Here is an 8,758-nt window from a genome sequence, read left to right on the forward strand (position 1 = left end):
GAGAACAAATGAATAAGAGGATAGATTGTTCCAGTGTGTTTTCTCTGAGGCTTGGAACTCCAGGCCATAAGAGTTGTAGCTATAGCAGCTCCAATCAAGGGGGATATATGTGAAGGAGATTAGTAGGTCTGTAATGAAAGTGTTGGGGAACTGCAGAGACAGTCGTAATCCAAGGAAAGAAGGAGCGGGTAGGTATGGAACAGTTGTAAGAGGTTGCAAGGACTGTAGGTAACCTGGGAGGTTGCAAGGACTGTAGGTAACCCGGGAAGTGGACGAGTTGTAGAAAGAGGCCATTAGCCTCTGAAGAGACTTGGTAGTCTATCCGTTGAGTCCTGTGTCCGTTGGGTAGTTGGATTGTGACTGTCTGATTGCATAGACTGGAGGGTAGGTGTCCTGCAGCTATGTTGCTACTGGTTCTTGTGAAAAAAGAGGAGCCTTGGAAATCAAAGGAATATGAAGGATAGTAGATCCTATTACTGCTATGGAAGGATGTGTTACCTTTGCAAGGGATTGAGTATAGGCATGAAAGAGATTAGAAGCTTGACTAGCCTGTGCTGTGGAGTAATTTCCAAGGAGAGTATCTGCCCTTTCGAGGAAAATGAAGCCCCTTTTCGATATGAAAGGGTCATTTGTACATGGTTCCATTTGGTGAAGGGAGTGGGGAAGGCAGAGTATGCTGAGGAAGAGAAGGAAAGGCAGAGCCAGCAGTCTTTGACTAATGTATTGGACTTATTGAGGAGAGAATGGGTGAGATTGAGAGAAGTTTAAGATGAGTTGTAGTTAGAAAACTCTGTAGGGAAGCAGAAGAGGAAGTAGGAGAGTGACTGAAAGGTATTCCAAGTAAGAGACAGTTTAAAGAAGGTGTGGCAAAAGGCTTGGAGATTAGACCATCAACCCCCACAATGGAGACTTGAGAGGAGCAGATAGGATCTGCAAATTCAGATAAGGAGAGTAAGTGGCCCCATATCACTAAGAAAGGAGATTGGCTTACCTGCTACTGGTAGAGTTACCCTGGGCTCCGAAGGAATAATAGGTGTGGGGGCTGTGGGGCCCGGACACCCTCAGTCTTTAGTAGCGAGGCCTAGAAGGCTGGGCAGGCTGAAGTCCAGTTGTTCTGACTTTTCGGAGGGACGAGATGTGACCCTCCCTTGAGGGAGTAGGCCACAGTCTACTTTCCAGTGACCTTTCTTGCCGCAGAGTGGACAGGGGCCTGGGAGGAGGATGAGGATTAGGGCAACCTTTGGCCCAGTGTCTTTCCTTGCCATACTTAAAGCAGTAGCCCTGAGGGGCCTTGACGGTTCTACCCTTAGGAGTTTGCTTATTTCTGTGGGAGCCCTGGATAGTGGCTGCCAGTATCTGGCATTTAGCCTGATCTCTTTTAAGTTGTTCATTTTTTGTTTCCTCATCTCCATTATTGAAAACTTTAAATGCATCATTTAAGAGGTCCCTTTGAGGGGTCTGAGGGCCATCTTTCAGCCTTTGTAACTTGCATCTGATGTCAGAGACCAATTGAGAAATGAAATGAGTATGTAGGAAGAGGAGGCCTTCTGCTGAAGAAGGGTCTAGTTTAGTGTATTCTTGGAGAGCCTCTCTTTGAGTTTTTCGTAGTTAACTGCCTTGTGTGCTGCTTTTTGAAGCCCTGCTATGAGGCAAGTTACCATATGATTTCAGTGTCAGCAGCTTGGGGAATCTTTCTGATAGTTCCAGTTGGGATCTTGTCTGGGGATGGCCACTGCCCCCACTGGCTGTTGATTATCTTGCCAGTGGAGGATACCAGCCTGACCCTGAGCAGCTGGCCAGACTCTCTCTTTTTCTTCAGGAGAAAGAGTGGAGGAAAGGATTATGTAGAAGTCATACCAGGTGAAATCATAGGATTGAGTTAGGTATTCAAATTCCTTGACATAAGTGGTGGGGTCAGTGGAGAAGGACCCTTTTTCTCAGTTTGAGAGAGATTGGCCAGAGAGAAAGGGACATGAACACAGACTATACCCTCGGCTCCTGCAACTTCCCTTAAAGGAAAACAGTAGCAGGCTCTTGGGGACTAGTCTGAGAGTGTGTGTGAGGAGGGGAGAAGGAGAATTCTGAGAGATCTGAGCTGGTCTCATCGGGAGCTGAGGGGTTAAAGGAGGAAAGAGTGGGGGAGTTGTGATGTGAGCTGAAGGGTTAAGGGAGGAAGGAGTGAGGGAGTCTTCTGGGAGGTTGGCTGAAAGAGGTGGGGGCCTAGGTGGTGATGGTCCGTGGTCAGTGGAATCAAAAGAGGCAGTGATAGTTTCAGAGTCAAGGGAAGTAGACTCTTTAACGTGAAGAAGTAAAATCTGATAAGTAGAGCAGGATTTACGGAGAGAGGGTCTGGAACAGAGAGCAAAGAAGGCATAGGGAACTTCTGACCACTTTCCATTGCGGTAACAGAAGTTGTCAAGGTCTCTTGACGTGTTATAATCAAAGGTGCTGTTCTAAGGCCATTGAGATCCATTATCAAATTTATATTGTGGCCAAGCAGTGTTACAATAGAAAATGAGAAGCTTAGGTCTGATATCACCCTTGAGGCTGAGGTTGTCTGGGTTTCTTAAAAGGTAGCCAAGGCCAGGGGATTTTGGAGGGTGTGGACGGTGTATTCCCCATCATGAAGAGGATGAAAACGACAGGGGAAGTGAGGAGAGTGAGTGGCAAACCACAAAGGAGGGAGCAGCTCTTTGAGTGGGCGTCCCCACTGACAAAGAGTCCTTCCACTAGAGCAGAGGGGTCCTTTCTGAGCTAGGTGTCCCCAGTTCAGAAGGACCTGGAGCCAGGAGGCTAAGGAGTCATCTGACCTAGCCCAAGAGACAGAAGACCTTAGAAGAGGTGGATAACCACTCACTCAAAATTTGAATGACCAATGTGGCCTGGCAGATCAGCAATGAAAAAGTGAAGTTCCTGATCCAGCATCTTCCCTGGCTGGGTTGGGGAGGAATTGGGAGGTTAAAGTTAAACCCCTTAGAGCCCTAGGTAAAGGTCAGAACTGTAGGTTAGCCTAAGGGAGCTGCCGTAGCCCAGTTGCAAACCAATAACCTCAGGGCTCAGAGGAGTGGCCACTGAACCTGTACCAAACCCTCTGGATTTCGGCACCAGATGTTAGGTTCACAGAAGTAGAAACGCTCAAGGCCAAAGGGGTTAAGCAAGATTTATTTATTGTAGCAGAGTGACAGCCTGGCTGAGCCAAAGATGGAGTCAGCCCTGAATGCAAGGGGACTTGAAACATATGGGCCTTGAGGCGGACTTTTTTGGTGGGAATATTTTGGGTGGATAAATTGGCCAGAAGGAAGGAGAGTCCAGTGAAGCGGGAGGTGAGCATGTAGCATTACTAACCCAGATGCGAGGTCCGATTCTCAAGAACACAAGAGAGAAGAAGTCTGGTTCCCATACTGAGGAGGTAGGGATAGGGCCCTCCTAGACTTAACACTTAATTCAAGCAAAGCAAGGATAAGTCAAGTAATTTGCAACGGACTGTTCAAAGGAGTGAGAGTATGAAAACCAAATCTTTGACTCCAGCATACTTTTATCTGGTCTCAGTTTCCTCTGGGCTTCAGTTTCCTCATTTAAAAGATTAGGAAATTAGAAAATCTCTAATAATCTATCCCACTTTAACATTCCATGAGCCTATGGTGAATTTGGAAACTTTACAGTGACAATTCCATTTAGAATTAATTATGCCATGGTCCTTGATAAAGAATTGACTTGCATCAGTCAAGTCTTTAATGCCGTCATCTTCATCCATGAAGGACATGCGGATATTTACTTACTGTTGCTCTCTTCTTTCATTAGGGCATGAGATCTTTGAGCAGATAAGGGATGTTTTCTTTGTTATCTCCTGCTTCTCCAAACTGCAGAGAGAATAATCAGAGAAAGTTAGGGGCATTTGTACGTATCTCATATAGAGTCCTGCTAAGTTTAGCCAATGACTCCCCTCTACTTATATGAAGAAGCATAGGTAATCTAGTAATGTAGCTCTGGTTTTCTCTTTTGTTCCCATTTTTGTTTTCCCTCTGTGTCAGTTTTCTCTCCACCCTAAGCCTGGACAGACCTAAGCCAATCTCCAAGGCTAAGTAAACACTGGGAGGGTCCCTGGAGAACAGAAGTTTGCAAGATTATAGAAAACAGAGATTGCAAAGTATGTTATACTTCCACTTTTCTGTGACTTTAGGAAACAGAAAGTACCCAAATATTATTAAACAAATGTTTATGCTTACTAAATGAAATATAGGTCTTTGTTCAAACCAGTGAACAATATTATATGTTGCAAAACTTTTCAAACAATACCCTAAATACCCTGTGATTAATAACTAGCTTTAGGCATTTAGGAAATTCCCTTAATCCATTATAGTCCTTTAATACTCATTCAGAGGCTACAAAAGCTTGGAGGACAAAAACTCTACACTTCTAGGTGCCAAAGCAGTTTAAGGAATAACCTGCAGGTCCAGATTTGCCCTAGCCAAGCAGATGTGTTCTCTTCTGTGATATGGACTAGTCAAAATCTTCTCCCGATGCTGTAGTCTAGGATCATGACCACAAAAACAAGCAGACTTCCTTTCTCTTTCTGTCTGTTCTATTTATTAACTGTGTGACTGTGAACAACTAACTTAACCACTCTATTTCTCTGTTTCCTCACCTTTAAAATTAGGATAGAAGTATCAAGTCAAAGAATGGTTTGAGTATTCAGTAAGGTAATAACAGATGTAAAATATACTTACCTCATCTCAATTCAGACTAGGCACTTTTCAAGTGCTCAATCACATGTGCCTAGTGGCTACCATATTAGTGCAACTTTAGAGTATAAAAATCTAACTATTGAAGTAACTTATGATTTAGCTTGAAATAATAGCAACTATGTACTATATGCCAGATACTATGCTAGGCTCTTTATAATATTTCATATTTTTAATACCTTGTGATGTGTTTATTTTTAATCCTCATTCTACAGGTAAGGAGACAAAAGTTTAAAAGATTCCAGAATCCTATACCAGTAAGGGACAAAGGCAGGATTTGAATCCAGTTCTATAAAGCTATATCCAATAGCATTTAACAACAAATGAGTAAGACTTAGTAGAATTTACTTAAATATTAAGTGAACAGATATTTTAAAAATAACAGATATTTTTTAAAAATACTTTTATTGATTTTAAAAGGCAATGTATTGTATTCTTACCTTAGTGCATTGTAGTTTTTCTTACTTATTTACTATTTAAGGCATAGAAAGGCCTTTCTCCAGACATAATGAGCTATGTATGAGACAGTAAATTAGATATTATTTTTAATTAGTTTTTATTCTACCTTATCCTTCAAGTAAACTGTACATCATTTTGAAGTTTCAAAATATTTAAAATGACTGTCTATTCAACCAACAGAGCTTTGAGATGCTAATATTTATTCACACTATAAATAATTCTTTAGATATTTTATTATATGCAAGGTATATTTATGGGGATACAAAGATCGAAAGTTTATGATCTAGTATGGAAAATATGGTACAAGCACAAATAACCATGAGAAAAAGCAATGCGTGTTCTAGAGATGATACAAAGTGCCATATGCCTTAAAAATGGCAGATACAAATTTACACAGGAGAGATGAGGAAAAGCTAAAGAAAGGGGGTAGTATTTGATTTGAGGATCGGAAGATAGGCATTATTTCCTCTAGGGAAATGTAGCAGCAATGACAGTGTAAGCAAAATGTAAAGGCAACAATGACCAAGTCCTTGGGAGAGACTAAAGTGTTTGGAATGAAGGGTAAGCGAGAGAAGTCAGGGTAGGACTGGAAGCAATCAGATGCATCAGGCCCAACTGTAGATGACATTGGCCAGCAGAGTAAGAACGCTGTGCTTGGTTCAGCAGGCAAAAGGGAGCTGGTGATGACTTTGAGTAAAGGAAAGACGGTCAAAATTGTGCTTTAGGAAGAGGATGCTTGGCCAGAGGATGTGTAGAATGGATTATTTAAATCAATAAAAAATATAAGGCCTGGAAAGGGTGTTCAAAGAAGGGACAGCTAGAAAAGGATGAGAGTGAGACAATCCAGAGGAAAAACGAACAGATTAAAAGCTGTTTGGATGGAACTAGGAATGAGGGGAAGAGAGGGAAAAAAATTACATACATGTGTATATAGAATAAATACGTGTGCCTCACACACAGTGCCAAATGGCTTACAAAATGCATGTAGATATTAATGATCTTTATTTGGACCTTAATTTAGAATGGACAATTGTTTTGCAGGTAAGACACAGAGGAAAAGAAATTTAAGAGATAATCAAATCTCCCAAAACTCCAGTAGTCAGGAGAGAAATAAACTTTGACATTTAGTTCCAAAATTTTATCTAGGACAGTATGCAAAAGGAAAGAAAATTATATTTTGTTGAATTTTAAAACAAAGTATATATAAACTATAAGTCAATAAAGCAAAGTATATATAAATTATGCCTCAAGTTCATTCTAAAAATCTAGGCAAAGAAAATAAATCATAAAATTACTATAGCTGCATCTGGTCAGCTTGGGATAGGGGAAGGGAAGAGCCAGTGCTCTTTGAAGTAAACTGAATATTCATTTTAATTGGCCCCATGCCATTAGACTAAGAAGCTACAGTTCCTGTCCACAGCATTCACAATCAGTTTGATAGACCAGAAGCTAGGGTTTGGGAAGACTGAGTCTCATTGCATGCTCTGCTCAATTAACGTTTGACTACGTGGGAGCAGAATTTGAAAGATGCCTGTGAGGCGTCTTGGGATATAAACTGCAGAAATGGTTGGTTGTATTGATCACACACTTACCCTTTATAGAAATATACTAAGAATACCTCCTCTATTCCCCGCTCCAGTTCTACCTGCAGTTCACTTCCAGCACCTTCCTACATTCTTCTAGCTCAATTGTAGGAATCTTTAGGTAAAAAGAAATATAAGCTTCATTATCCTTCTTCCATCTCTCCAATATTCTATGGGTTTTAGAGAGTAGAAAAACTGTTAACACTCTAATTTTATATTTTAAGTGCTACAGCTATCAAAACAAAAATCTCTGAGAAGCTGAGAGGTTTAGTGTTTACCTCTTCTCCCCAGCCTTTCACTGGATTCTTTGATGAGCCTCCAAAAAATATCTCTGATCTTAAACCAAACCCAGATGGACATTTTTTTTGGCCTGTGTTCATCTGGTTAGTCACCTGCTTCTCTCTGTACTAATATAGAAAGTGGATGTGAGAAAATGGAAAGTGTCAGCTCAGACACCTGGAGGTCTGCAGATGACAGCTTTTTAAATAATCATTTTTTTATTCACTGCCATGCTCCAATGCCACCTTCATTAATTGGAAATACAAAGTATGCCAACAATGTTTATAAAATATAAATGAATATCAGCGTAGCTGTTTAGTCTAAAGCCCCATTTCATAGTATAGACAACTGAAGTCTAGGGAAATTCAGTTAGATCCTAAAACTCAATATATTTAAAATAAATAAAGAGGTTTTTTTTTTAAGGTGAAGAAATGCTCAGGTCACAAGAAGACCCTGAAAGAAAGGTAGATTTGAGCAAGTCAAACTTTTATTTTATTTTTAAAATTTATTTTATTATGATGACATTAGTCAACGAAATCCAATAAGATTCAGGTATACAATTCAACAGTAAGGTGTAAATACTGTATTGGTGTGTTCACTGCCCATAATTAGATTTCTTTCTGTTACCATTCAAGTCAAACTTTTAGAATTGAAAAATACAGTTATTGAAAGAATAATGGACTGGTTAAAAACAAAATAGACACATTCGAAAAGAGAATCTGTAGAAGATGGAGCTGAGAAAATTTCCATAATGCAGCAGAGTAGGAAAAAATGAAAAATATAAAGAGAAGTTAAGAGAAATGAATGATAAAATGAAAAGATGCAAATATATCTAATAAGAATTCCAGATGGAGAAAAATAAAGGAAATTAAAAAAATAATAGCTAAGAATTTTTCGGAATTGATCAAGGACATGAATTCTTAGAATTAAAGAATCACAATGAATCCTAATCAAAGAATATAAAATTAAACCACTTACAAACTGTAAAGAAACTCAGAGCACCAGAAATATGGGGAAAATATTTAAAACAACCCAAAAAAAGGATCAAAATTTTAGACTGACAGCGAATTTCTCACCTACAACAACAAAGGCCAGAAAACAACGAATAATATTTTCAAAGACCCAAAGAAAATAACGGACAACCTAAACTATTATTAAACTATTATTAAAATAACTCCCTAGACCTTTGTCGAATGGACTCTTTATTTGTCTGCTAGGGCTTCCATAACAAAATACCACAGGTTGGGTGGTTTAAACAACAGAAACTTATTTCTTACAGTTCTGTAGGCTGGAAGTCCGATCAAGGTCTGGCAGGGTTCAATTTCTAGTGAGATCTCTTTTCTTGGCTTGCAGATGTACAACTTTCTTGCTGAGAACATCAGTCCTATTGGATTAGGGCCCCACCCTTAATTACCTCATTTAACCTTAATTACCTCCTAGAGATCCTATCTCCAAATGCAATCACATTGGAGAGTCAGGCTTCAACATATGAATTTAGGGGGCAGGAACACAATTGAGCAGACTCTTTATATTAAAAATAAAATAAAAGTTTGACTTGCTCAAAGCAGACTACGAAAGGGTACATTTCAGGAAGAAGGAAATTGATTGCAGAGGTAAGGAAAAAACGATGGTAAGCAAAGAAATTGGTAAACATGAAAGTAAATCTAAAGACGTGTTAACTCTAAAAATTCAATA

Source organism: Pteropus vampyrus, unplaced genomic scaffold (genome assembly GCF_000151845.1).
Source record: "Pteropus vampyrus isolate Shadow unplaced genomic scaffold, Pvam_2.0 Scaffold353, whole genome shotgun sequence".
Taxonomy (NCBI): domain Eukaryota; kingdom Metazoa; phylum Chordata; class Mammalia; order Chiroptera; family Pteropodidae; genus Pteropus; species Pteropus vampyrus.